The sequence below is a fragment of the Microtus pennsylvanicus genome, chromosome X, assembly GCF_037038515.1.
Source record: "Microtus pennsylvanicus isolate mMicPen1 chromosome X, mMicPen1.hap1, whole genome shotgun sequence".
Classification (NCBI taxonomy): domain Eukaryota; kingdom Metazoa; phylum Chordata; class Mammalia; order Rodentia; family Cricetidae; genus Microtus; species Microtus pennsylvanicus.
In genome coordinates, this window is record NC_134601.1 from 93,361,473 (window position 1) to 93,373,828 (window position 12,356).

The 12,356-nt window shown below is 47.0% G+C and overlaps 1 long non-coding RNA gene across 1 annotated transcript in view; it reads right to left on the reverse strand.

Annotated features, from left to right (window-relative positions):
• Positions 1 to 4,512: 4,512 nt before the first annotated feature.
• Positions 4,513 to 12,356, reverse strand: part of LOC142840917 (uncharacterized) — a 29,600-nt gene continuing 21,756 nt past the window's right edge. The window contains exons 6-10 of the long non-coding RNA XR_012908983.1: positions 10,356 to 10,517; positions 10,025 to 10,125; positions 7,280 to 8,856; positions 6,714 to 6,884; positions 4,513 to 6,197 (exon numbers count right to left, since the gene is read on the reverse strand). This is a non-coding gene — a long non-coding RNA (uncharacterized LOC142840917). The remainder of the gene's footprint in view (positions 6,198 to 6,713; positions 6,885 to 7,279; positions 8,857 to 10,024; positions 10,126 to 10,355; positions 10,518 to 12,356) is intronic.

The following is a 12,356-nucleotide window of genomic DNA, read 5'->3' on the forward strand; positions in this document are numbered from 1 at the left end:
GATGAGGGGATCAATCTGTAAGACTCTCATTTCCTGCCAACTCCTAGTTCCTGGGCTTTACAGAGACATACACGAGGGGGGTGGCTGCTGTTTCCCCCTGTTGAAAACGCACCAACTGTTTCAGCGTGCTCTTCACCCCCTACCCGCTTGTCCTAAGGGGACAACTTTGACCTTGGTCTTCTTGCACCATTTCAGAGCCTGGTCAGCATGAGAGGCCTGACAGCTTGAATTTGTCACGAGACATGGCACCAAAGCTGAGCCGAGTCCCTGGTTTCTCTTCCCTTTGCTCCCATGATTCCAGTGTGTGGACGTCCATTTGTCCAGCCACACTGTGCTTGTCTGGCTCTCGACTGCCCACTGGGCACATCCCTCGGCCTGGACTTTTGCTCCCAAAGACCAAGAAACTCATTCTAGTTGGGCCACCTACATCCCTGGCTATGCCCTTCACACAAGGGGGCCACGCCAAGGCTTGTCACCATTTCGACCTTCGGGTTCTTTGTGAGGTTTCCAATCAGGATTCACAGTGAGTGTTTGCATCCATCTTATGCACTCCCAAGATACCATGTGCCACCAACGCCTCCATGTTTCACAGCCACTGAGTGACTCCAGGGCTGCGGCTCCTTTGGAGAAGATCCCGGGGAGGAGGGCAATCCAGGAGGGCAAAGCTTACCTTGTCTGTGCTGCTTCATAACGCCACCCCCAAATACAAGACAACCCTCCCAGGATTTCAAGCTCTATGTGGGAAACAGACCTAGCAAACAGTGGGAAGTGACCAGGGTGATTAAACCAAATGACGAGAAAGCGATGGCTCTGTGTGTGTGTTCCCGGAGGCCAAGACCAAACGCCCATCCTCTGCTCACTACAGGAATGCTAGTCCTCAGGAGAGAATCCATTTTCAGTCAGTCCAGGACCACAGCTTCCCTGCTGCGTCTGGAGAATCCCCCTTTCTCCCTCTGCTGAGGAGAAAGACCCCCTCCAACATTGGACCCTACTGCGGAATCCTTGTCTTTCCTCTCTCAACAGACCATCTACCTTGCCTTCCTCTAGATCCAAGCATATGGACTCAGGGGGCAGAAACACGTGCTTCCAGGAATGGGGATTATACCCCCAGTGAATGCATGTCTTATCCCACCCTGCCACTCCGGTTTACCCCGTGTTAATCATTCCAGATCTCATAGATTCGAACCTCAGTCCTCAGCTCCATGAATCTCTGGCTCGACTAAGCCTTCATCCTCAGTGTGACCACATGCAGAAATGGGGTTGTCAGTATTCCTTTTTAAGTAGGGTTTCAGCAGGTCAGCCTTCCTAGTGTCCCTGATCTCTCTCTCAAAGGTTAAGCCTTGCAAGCGACCTCCACTACTCTGGCACTTCTCAATCCCTCTCACCAGTGTTTGGTTTTTTTCCCATTAGCCTGCTGTTGTTTCCCTCTCAATTTTAGGTTAGCTGCGTGTCTGTCATGTTCTTTGCTGCCCTTTTGGCCAAGTTTTTCTGCTAAGTTGATCAGTTGTCAGCCTTCCTCCTCCCCATTTGCCTCCCAAGTGTCCTGCATCCCTTTCTGGGCTCCAGACATCTTTACTTCATGATCCTGGCTGCTTGCATAAGAGCACTCCAGACACTGTCGGTCCGACCATTCTGTGCTCTCGTTAGCACAGACTATGACGACCACAGCAGCTCCTGGGGCCCAAGTACATCTTCCTGTGCTGCTTCTCCATGCTTCCCATGTTCTTGTGCGCGCAAAAGTGGCCTTTTATTCCCACCTCTCCATTTCTCACGTTTTCTCCTCTAGGAGATTCATTTTCCCACTGTGAATGTAAGCACCGTGTACATCTGTCAGTTCCTCCATCAACCACTGTGTTTAGTTACAAACAACACAAACTCGGGCTTGCTGAACCACAACAGCACCTTGTGCCTGGGCATACGTATTCCTTCTTTAGAAAACCACCTGGGTATCATTCTTAATGATTTATTGATTTTTATTTCTGTGTATGAATGCTTGCCCCTGTGTTTATATGTGAACTCATAAGTGCCTGTAGCATCAGAGGCCAGAAGAGGAGATCAGATCCCCTGGAGCTGGAGTTACAGATGACTGTGAACTGTCTTGTGGTGCTGGGAATAAAACCTATGCAAGAGAAAAAGGACCCTCAACCTCCGAGTCACGTCTTCAGATGGTATTCTCCCATGTTTTAAAACATAGTTCTCACCATCGTGTTTGATATTGTACCTCCTGGGGTCACGTTGAGGACCGTGCCGAGTGTGGTTGTTGGATATTTGAACAGGTGATTTCCTTATTGATCCTTTGGAAATGTCCCATCATCCACCCAATTCCACTCATTTCCCAGTCCCCCCATATCTGCCCTTCACCCTGTTAGCATCCCCCACCATAAAGAAAATTTGAATAAATGAAAACCAAACCAAACCAAACAATTCCACGAGAGTGAGCCCACCCGACACTGTCCCAGAATGCAGGGGCTGGATATCCCAGGGCCCTAGGATTGACCCAAACACCACTGGACAACCCCCCCACCCCAGCGAAACATGTCAGTGTAATGATGCTTTTTATTTCTGTGTATGAATGCTTGCCCCTGTGTATATACAGGAACTAATGATATTCTGCTCTACTGCTAAGTGCTGGATCAAAAGTCATAAGAGGGGCTTCATCTAGCAACTTCTGGAGACAGATGCAGAGACCCACTGTCAAACCATTCTGTGCTCTCATTAGCAGACAGACTATGACGACCACAGCAGCTCCTGGGGCCCAAGTACATCTTCCTGTGCTGCTTCTCCACGCTTCCCATGTTCTTGTGCGCGCAAAAGTGGCCTCTTATTCCCACCTCTCCCTTTCTCACGTTTTCTCCTCTAGGAGATTCATTTTCCCACTGTGAATGTAAGCACCGTGTACATCTGTCAGTTCCTCCATCAACCACTGTGTTTAGTGATTCCCTGATTCCCAGGGAATCCGACTGAAGAGAGGACGGAAGGACTGTAGGAGTCACATGACTCAAGGACCACACAACACACGGAAACAGCGAACCTGGCTCATAAGAACTCACAGACAAGGAACCGACAACCAGGCATCCTGCATGGGACTGACCTAGGCCCTCTGCGTGTGTGACAGTTGTGTAGCTTGGTTCTCTTGTGGCTCTTCTAACAGTGGAAGCAGGGGTTGTCTCTGAGTCTTGCTCCCTTTGGGACCCTACTCTTCATACTGGGTCACCTTGCCCAGCCTTAATACATAAGGAGGTGCTTAGTCTTATTGCAACCGTGGTTTGTTGATATCCAAGGATGTCCTGGCCTCTTCTGCATAGGAAAGGAAAGAAGGTGTGGATGGGGAGGAGGTAGAGGGGAGGTGGTGCGATCGGGGAGGGCCTTAGAGGAGAGGAGGGAGGGGAAACTGAGGTTGGGACAAAGAAATAAATAACTAAAATAAGACTTTGCTCTCTGTACTTCCTGCCTCTCCAACACCTGTACAATTGTCTTAGTAACATTGGGAGCCAAGGTGTGTGTCACATAGGCAGAACATATCCCCCTTTGTCCTATCAGCTTTATGTGCAATGTTCATTGTGATGGTCTGGTTCAAGGCCTCTGTTTTCTGGTCTATCATCATCACTAGACCCTCTCTGAAACTCCTCTCAGTAATCCGGAGGGCACCCCGAGTCATGGAGATGCTGTGATTCTAGTTCCACAGGACCAGTTCCTTCATGTGGTCTAGCAGGTGATAGCTTGGGCAGATGTAGGGTGGGCCAACCTAAGGCCTGAATGGGCCCCAGTTGTAGTTGAGCTTGTCAGACCTGGGTGCTAGGGCTGCCCCACTCAGGTGTGGGACAGAGCCAGCTCTCCTATGCCCATGCCATCAGGGCCAGGAGGGGTTGGACTACCTCTCCCAAGTGCAGGGGCAGCTCACCAGTTCCCTGTCTTGCTGCAGTGTCCAGCAAGGGGCAGAGTCAGCTTTCCCAGGGGTAGAGAATGGCAGGGCCGGCTTAGCCTCGCCTTTGGATTTCATGGTGCATGGTTCTCCTGGCCCCCTGTGGTAACACAGGCCACAGATAGCAACACAGACCCCAGCTGCAGCAGGACCATGGACTCACATAACCCTCAGCTGCAGCCCTGACACAGATGTCACCATGACACTTGGTAGCTGGGCAGCCCACTCAGATCTGTATGGCCTACCTGCAGCATGGTCTGCAGACAGCATCATGCCCTCAGGTGGTGGCCTGTACCCCAGGCACCTGCGTGGACTTCAGTCACAACTGGAGCCACCCAGGACGTCAACGCAGACCCTGGTTTTTGCAGGCCCACAGACCCAGACCTGTCCCCCAGGTGCAGCTGAGATCCAGATGTCATCATCACCTTCTTTAACAAGCTCAGGTCACCCAAACCAGCATGGAATCAGAGGCAGCAGGGCCCTCAGGCACCAACATGACTGGAGGCGGCAACCACGACCTGTGTATCTGTGCCACCTTTGGGGGCCACGTGAGCCATGGGCATTCACACAGACCTTGGCTACAGCACGACTGTGGACCGAGACATTGCCGTCTCCAACAGCTCGTTCCCAGGTCATCTTAACCTGCTGCAGCGTGGCTCTTGGACACCCACATGATCTCAGGAGGGGAGACAGACCTGTTCATCCATTTTAAATTGCTGTGCACACACACTGAAAACAGCAAGGAGTCTAATGCACTCTATGCTCAAATATCAAGTGTGCCTTAACCATTTCCAAGCCGCATACACTGAATTTTCTCCTCATCCACATTCTCCCCCCTCCTCCTTGTCTCCTTATTCTGCCCTATCAATCCTCTCTTGTTTATATGCAGATCATATATTATGCATGAGAAATGTGTTTGCTTTAGTGACTCATTTTTACGTTGTTTGGTTCTTTTGTAGTTGGTAGGATTATCTGCGTATTCATTAATTTTCTGCCTGCTGGATATGTAGCAAATATTTTTCACCCATTCCAAATGCTGTCTCTTCACTCCGGCAGTGCGCTTGCTTTTGCTGTGGAGAAAGCTGTTAATTAATCTAACCCCATCCACCAAATACGTAGAACATTTCCTGAGCTATTGAACCTTTTAAGAAAGTTCTTGGCTGTACCCTCTGTTGTGGAATTTTCCCTCTACCTTCCTCTGACATGTTCAGAATTTCAGGTCTCTTATTAAGTTCTTTGATCCCTTTAGAACTGATTTTTCTTCAGGATAAATGATAGGAATCCAGTTGTAGTCTTCTACATGTATCTATCTGGTTTCCCCAGAACTATATGTCAACAGGATGCCTGCCTGTTCTCTACTGTATGTTTGAGCGTCTTTGTCACAATGGCCACAGCAGCCACACGTGTTCTCTCACACAGTTGTACATTTCTGTGTTTAAATGGGAGTTACTGTCTGTAGAAGTCAGGGAGCAAGAGTCGCTCTTGAGGGAAGGGGCAGTAAAATGCTTGTAACATGGAAGTGCCATTGGGGGAATACAAGGGCTAGAAAGGCTTAAACAGGGACGGTGTCAGGGGCAATGGGGTTGAGAAAAGGGTCAACCGAAACTTAGGATAGAGGCAACAGCCACGCAGAAACTTCCTAAATTTAGAAGGTAACTAAAGCTTTGTTTTCTTTTTGTCATTATAATTCCACCTTTCCTCCCTTTCTTTTCCTCCTTCTAAAGACGCACATATACCCCCTCCTTGTTCTCTTTCAAATTTATGGCCTCTTTTTTCATGAACTGGTTTCATGCATATGTGTATGTTGATGTATATACATATCTACTTATAAATATAGCCCCTCAGTGTTTATCATGTTACTTGTATGTATGCTTCCAGGACTGATCATTTGGTATGGGACAAACAACTGCTATGCTCTTCTCTGGAGAAGACTGTTTCTTCAGCTCTCAGTATTCCTTAGTTGCCTCATTGTTCTTTGTATAGGGACGAGGCCTAGCGGGCTTCCCCTGTCCATTTGGGCATGTCTGTTTTTGTCCTTGTTCAGCTTATGTTTGGGTAGTCACACTGCTGACACATTATGGGTAACTCATGGCATTACTAGGAGACAGAGCCTCACAGCTTGTTCCCTGATCCTCTAGTTCTCAGAATCTTTCTGCCTCCTATTCTAAAAATCTTCCCAGAGCCTTAGGTGCAGTTGTTTTGCAGATGTATCCACTGGGACAGGCTCTACAACTCCACAGCTTGACGGGTTGTTGTTTTCTGTAGCAGTCTCTGTCTGTTGCAAAGAGAAAAAAAATGATGAGAGAGGACTCTACTTATCTGTGAATACAAGGAGTTAAGAGCACCGTTAGGGATTATGATGGTTTAGTAGAGTGGTGGTTGTGGGTTCCCCTCCAAGATCCATGACTTCACTAGCCCTGGGTGGTTGGCTAGGTTTTCAGTACCAGCCGTGGTTTCTCTCCTATTAAGCAGGCCTTAAGTCCAATTAGAGAGCTAAAATTTTTAAATGGTGATACCCTAAAAGAACGAATAATGCTGCTCACAAAAATCATAGATTTTGAAACAAAAATCTCAATGCCAGTTGTGGGTTATTTCCTTCTGAGTTGTTGGCTAGAGGCTCCCAAACAATGGAGGGTACTGCCATTGTTAGGTCAGCCGCCAGAACTAGATGGGAAAACTACATTACTGAAGGACGCTAGCGCTAAGCTGGAAGCTTCCACTCTGCTGGCTGGTGTGCACAGTGCTGGAAGGCCCCATGCAGGTTGTGGGGGAAAGCCATCAATGCCATTACCCAACCCTGGATCCTATCCATGGGAAGAGTTACATACGTGGAGCCACAGGTCTGCAATGCTGTGATAAAATACCATGACCAAGAGCGACCTGGGAGGAGGAAATCGTTTCCTTCTTCTTAGCTTGTAGTCCACCATCCAAGGAAATGAAGGCAGGAACCTGGAGCCAGGAACTGAAAGAGAGAACATGGAGGAGTGCTGCTCACCGACGCGCTTGCTCGTCATGGCCTGCCCAGCCTGCTTTACTGTTTTCACCTTTTAATGTCTTCTTAAGTTAATTGTTATTAGTTTCCTTTTTTCTTTTATATTTGAGATAATAGAACTCCAACATTTTTGTATTCACTTTCCTCCTTCCAAACCTTCCTGTATAGCCCTCTTTGTTCTCTTTAAAATTCATAGTCTGCTTTTTGTTAACTGTTATTTTACACACACACACACACACACACACACACACACACACACACACGTCAACTGTACGAGGAGCCAACTATATCCAAGCATGTATGCTAGTAAACATCTCTCAACATCCTCAGCAGGCCCACCATCATTGGCTACTGATTCTGCTCACCCAAACTGCATCTCACCACCTCTCTGAAACAGAGCAGTCTTCCTCTGAGCACTCTGACCGATCTTGCATCTCCTCATTGACTGCTGCCACTGCAAAACATGCTGTCTTCTGGACATGACGTGGTGACCAGAGTCATGAACTGACATAAGCTGTGTGTACCTGCAGAAGATCAAGTCAGCCCACACTCAGAGAGGGGTGCTCTTCTGGATTCTCTCCTTAAAGAAGAAACGCTATTGACAGCCAACAGCTGCGGGGAGAAGGAGAACCGTTGCTTTTTGAGGGTTTTTACTGCTAGGTTTCCTTTAGGGAGCAATAACTGGGCTGAGAGGTTACAAAAAAGAAGACATGAAGTTAAGAGGGGGCGTGCTGGGGGCTGGGGGAACGTGACAGAAGTTGGAGAAGGAAACTGAGGATCACACATAATTATCTTTCATTGTAGCTATGTATAAAATTCCCACCAATTGTATACAGATCTATAAGTAGACACACACACATAATAGAACATAAAATTCCTGGATGCCAAGGAACTGTCTGTTTGGTGCCATGTTACTCTAGGGTGGAACACACCAAAGGGAATCAAGAAGTCCAGGGGAAGGAGGAGCATTTTTTGACTTTCGTTTGGTAATATCAAAAGGGGTTTCTGTTTGACATCACTGTATACCTGTTGTTAGAAATTTTTCTTAATTACAGCAGCAAAATAAGTCAAATAGAAATGTACGCCAATGAATTTTCTAGTGAGTATCTTTAAGAATAACCTAAGATTGCACTCAGAAAGTATCTTCTAATATGTTTTAGATTACTGTATCTCTATTGCTTCCAATCTGTCCCACTGGAAGGCCAGACATTGCCTCCTTCTTCATTCTTGCTGGTACCGCAGCAAAAAAGCAGGATCACCTGGAAGAGAGAGCTGAAAGCAGACAGAAAGCCACGCTCCGCTGTCTCCACTCATTGCAGCAATAATGTGGCACTTTCAACTGCCCAAAATTAGCTCAGCAAACCCTATTTTCTGGACAGCTGCTCCCCCATAGTGACCTGACCCCGGTTCCACACATGGGATGAGGAAGGATGCACAGCTCAACAAAGGTAAGCACTGACCTCAACCTTCTCACTATCACGTGCTGCTCAGTGGGCTATTTTGTACTAGACCGAAGACATGTCCTTACTCACCTCAAAAACACGAACATACCCCACTCTAGCGCAATGACTCCATGTCCACATCACAGATCCATGTAGACAAAGGGCAGCAACAGTAAGCAGCCAGTGCAGAGCATACCTGCTTTCTTTTTTTTTAATTTATTTATTTAACTTTATTATGTTTGTTGGTGTGAAGGTGTCAGATCTCATGGAACTGCGTTTTCAGACAGTTGTAAGCTGCCATGTGGGTGCTGGGAATCGAACCCGGGTCCTCTGGAAGAGCAGTCAGTGCTCTTAACCGCTGAGCCATCTCTCCAGCCCCCATACCTGCTTTCTGTAGGCACTATCTCCGTTAGATATTCCGAGCCTTGCAGAGACCGATGCTCATACCTTTCCTGATGCCAACACGCTCTCAAGAGACAGTCAAGATGCACACTTCAACCCTGGGAAAATGGGAAAATGCAACAGGATCCTGTCCAAAGTCAGTCAGTATCTCTTAAGTACTTGTCAGGATCTTTGGCATATGCAGACATTTCAGCAAACCTCTATGCCGCTGCCAGTGCCTTTTCCTAAGTCACAGGGATTTGGCACAGAAGTATTCCATTGGCACAAGAGGATACCAATGAAGAAAACAGGTGAACAACCACACAACTACTTCCACATCACTAAGCAAAGAGTAAGGCAGCAAGAAATTGAGAAAGGGGGGAAAGTATGGATGCACAGAGAAAAGGAAAGGAAGGGAGGGAGGTGGGAAAGATGGACAGAAAAGAGGCAGTTTAATAATTGAAATTGTTTAAGATATATTGTTCTGAATTGTTTCATTTTTCCTTACTTCTTTTTATGTAAAGTTCACACACAAGCAAAACTTTGTATGTTTATAGACATCAATAAGTACACAAGTTCTAAATCTATAGGCATACAAAGGACTATTTGATTCTATGTGGCCGCTAAGGCACACCACAAAGTGATGCGAGAGATAGGGTCATGAGATGAGCTTCATCTCTATCATGCTTTTTCTTTCTTTTTGGTTTTTTTTAGCAAGTTTTAAAAATCTAATATAATTACATCATTTCCTCCTCCTCTCTCCAGCCCCTCTCATGTCTGTCCCTAACTCTCTCTCAAATTCATGGCCCTTTTTCTTTATTATTCTTTCATATATATAAATATATATTTACATATGTACATGTATGTGTACATACATAAATATATAAATAAATCTTCTGAGTCTATGTAATGTTACTTGTATATATATGATTTTCAGGGTTGACCCCTTGTAGATAAGAGATTGGGAGGTTCAGTCCTGGGGAGACTAATTCTCCCTTTTTTAGCATTCTCAGGTGCCTGCAGTTCTTTGTCTAGGGGTACGGTCCCATGAGATTTCCCCCTTTAAAGTAAGCATGCCTATTGGTGTAGTCATTATTCGGGTTCATTTGGGCAGCCATATTTTTGCTGGTATCATGGTTGTAACTTCCCTGTCACTTCTAGTAGACACAATCTCACAGCAAACTTACCTGTCCTCAGGCTCTTGAAATTTCCGTGCCCTCTCTGATGTTCCATGAACTTTAGAGTTGGGGGTTTTAGGTAGATGGATCAGTTCAAGTTGGCACCTACCATCACTTGTTCTCTGCACTGTGACCACTTGGGGTTTTCTGGATTGTCTCTGTCTTTTGTAAAGGCAAGCGTCTTTGATGAGGGGTGGGAGCTACACATATCTGTGGGTATAAGGACAAATATTCAGAATGCAGTTAGGTTAATTACTGTTACCAGATATGGCACCAGTAGGTTCTACTTGAAGATTCATAAGCTCATTAGCAACAGGTAGTTGGTTGAGTTTCCAGTACCAGGCATGATTTCCCACTGTTTACCGGAGCCATAAGTCCAATTAGACAGTCGCTGGCTGCCACCAAAATATAACTGTTACTATTATATTTCTAGATCTTACCAATGCTGCTCATGCTTTGGTCATAGGCCTCACAGACTGGTAGGACAGTTGACGGCTTCCCTCTTCCAGCAGCTTGTACAGCGCCTTCCATTACTGGGAAAGCTAGTCCTCAGGGAAGAGGCTTTCAGGTCAGCTTCAGCTCAAATCCTCTAAGTCCTGTGTCTGGAGAGCAAAGAGTCGTCAACACTAGGAATTTACTTCATGGGGGCAAAGACAATAGCAATAGCCTATATTGTTTTGGGAGTGTCTTGGACTCCCCTGAACAACAACAGGAAAGGAGATTTCTCAGACTTTGTACTGGGGGTGGGGATTTTTGGTCTATGGTTCTTTGAGGAAGCATTAGTGAAAAGTTTCTGCACCCCGATAAGTCTCTCTCTGCTAATGCAATAATCTGAATCAGACCAAATCAAACTGAATTAGAAAAGACCCAGGTTTGACGGATACCAATACTCCAAGATGGATTTCCATCCTCCTAGAGAGGAGCTGGGGAAGGAAGACTAGAAAACCACGTGTTTGTTCTCTGAGGGGCAGTTTAAATACCCTGTGGGAGTGGTCTTGAGCATCTCTGGGGAGGGGGTCATCATTTGGCAGGCTGTCTTGGAGGTGGAGTCTGGGCTAAGGCAACTCCCAGGGGAGGAGGCTTGGGATGAAACTTCCACCCAGACATTCCAGACTCTTTGGGTATATGGATGCCAGGGGCTGGGGTGAGGCCTTAACACAAACATTCTAGACTCTTTGGATATATGGATGACAGGGGCTAGGGTGAGGCTTCCATCCGAACATCCCAGACTCTTTGGGTATAGGGATAATCCGCCAGGGACTGGAATGAGGCTTTAACCCAAACAATTAGTACCCCAAGTGATATAACTTCACTGAAATTATTCACATATATAGACACATATACCAGCTACAGATGAAGACGAGGTCCTACAGATGAAGCCCCAGATACACTGCCCACTAGAATTTGGCCACAGCACCCTGGACCACCCCTCACTTGGACTGACTGTAATGATCTATTCTGTCTCTTTAAGAGACAAGCCACGCCCACTCCCTCCCCTGTCTGCTGAAACAGGCTGATCTTCAGCTTCTAGCCTGAGTTCCTTCTCTCTTTCCAGTCTCCCTCTCAAAGAGGCAGCTTCTGCCTCTTCCCACTTTTCCCCTTCCCCTTCTTTCTCTCCCCTTTCTTCTCTCTCTCCCCTCTCCCCTTCTCCCTCTTCCCTTCCATAATCCCCAAATAAATATCCAATCTCACTCTGCATGGTATGACTATCCATGTCTCTGTCGCCCGCCACCGTGTGTCTCCCTGCCCAGGACCAGCCACAGCTCAGGGACCTGCAGCTGTCCCTGCCTGGGACTGGCTGCTCCCAGGGCCCACTGCCTGCTGCCACATGGCCCGCTGCCACTGCTTGGGGATCTGCAGCATTTTTAATTTTTCCATTACACTGACCCCCCCCCCCCCGATTCCACCTCCTCTGAGCAGAAAGTAAGTAAAACAGTCAATACCCACTCCTCCAACAGCAGGCAGTATCAATCTCTGAGGAGGTGGTATGTCTTACTCATTGCTCTATTGCTATCCAGGGCCACCATGACCAGAGCAACTCTTAGAAGGGAAGACATTTAGTTGGGAGCTCCTTTATAGTTTGAGAGGTTTAGTCCAAAGTCACCATAGTAGGGAGCAAGACACCATACAGACAAGCACTGGAGCAGTACCTGAGAGCAATATCCTTATCTGTAGGCAGAAAGAGGAACACTGGGCCTGGCATGGGCCTTTGAAACCTCAACACCCACCCCCAGTGACACACTTCTTCCAACAAGGCCACATTTCCTAATCCTTAAAATCCTTTTGAATAGTTGCCACTCCCTGGTGATTAAGCTTTCAAATATGAGCTTATGGGGACCATACTTATTCAAACCACAGGGCATTAAGCATAGTTAGAGGGACAAGAAAAACAAAAGCTGGCTCTGTGAGAGGGCTACTTATTGTTCCCAGAGGACTCCATG